This window comes from Brassica oleracea, chromosome C2 (assembly GCF_000695525.1).
Source record: "Brassica oleracea var. oleracea cultivar TO1000 chromosome C2, BOL, whole genome shotgun sequence".
Lineage (NCBI taxonomy): Eukaryota > Viridiplantae > Streptophyta > Magnoliopsida > Brassicales > Brassicaceae > Brassica > Brassica oleracea.
In genome coordinates, this window is record NC_027749.1 from 27,997,402 (window position 1) to 27,998,380 (window position 979).

The window sequence follows — 979 nt, forward strand, 5'->3', positions numbered from 1 at the left end:
CCGGTGAAATATCTAAGACTAAAAAGAATTATATAATAGTGTACATACAAATATTATATAAACTAATATATTTTGAATACCCAACTGGATCTCGGATAGGACTAGGAATCGAATAAAGACCGCAAGTCGACGAAAAAATCAAATATGTACTTTGCCCTAGATCAAAACCCAAACCACAACTATATTTCTTGATTGATTTTGGTTTGGTTTTTCGGACCCGGTGAAATATCTAAGACTAAAAAGAATTATATAATAGTGTACATACAAATATTATATAAACTAATATATTTTGAATACCCAAATGGATCTCAGATAGGACTAGGAATCGAACAAAGACCGCAAGTCGGAGAAAAAATCAAATATGTACTTTGCCCTAGATCCAAACCCAACTATATTTTTTGGTTGATTTTGGTATGGTTTTTCGGATCCGGTGAAACATCTAAGACTAAAGAGAGTTATATAATAGTGTACATACAAAATATTATATAAAAAAATTCACAAATTATATAATTTTAAACAAGTGCCCTTCTTCGATATAATGACTTTGTAAGAGAATAATGTACGCCAATTCTAAAATACGAATTCACAAATTTTGTTTATAATCCAAAGAAGAATCCGCGCTTTCGAAGCGCGGATCAAAATCTAGTATGTATTAAAATAATGTGGTCTGCATTGTAGTGGTAAATAGCCCTTGAGTTTCTAACAGGTGATGTGGCCAGAGTTTTGTTTGCGGTGGTATAGTAACTCTTCCCAGAAACCATCGTCCAACTCTCTCTCGACTACCATGTCCTCTTTTTTTTTTTTTTTTAATTATACAGAGGTATCCTGTCCCTGGCGATGTCGAAATGTTAATTTCCCAGTAGCCGGGATTCAAACCCAGGTGGCGGTACTCACAGCTGTAAGCTCTTTAACACTAGAGCTAGAAGCCCCGGTTTACCATGTCCTCTCCTCTTCTTCCTTGACATTCTTCTGCTTTCCA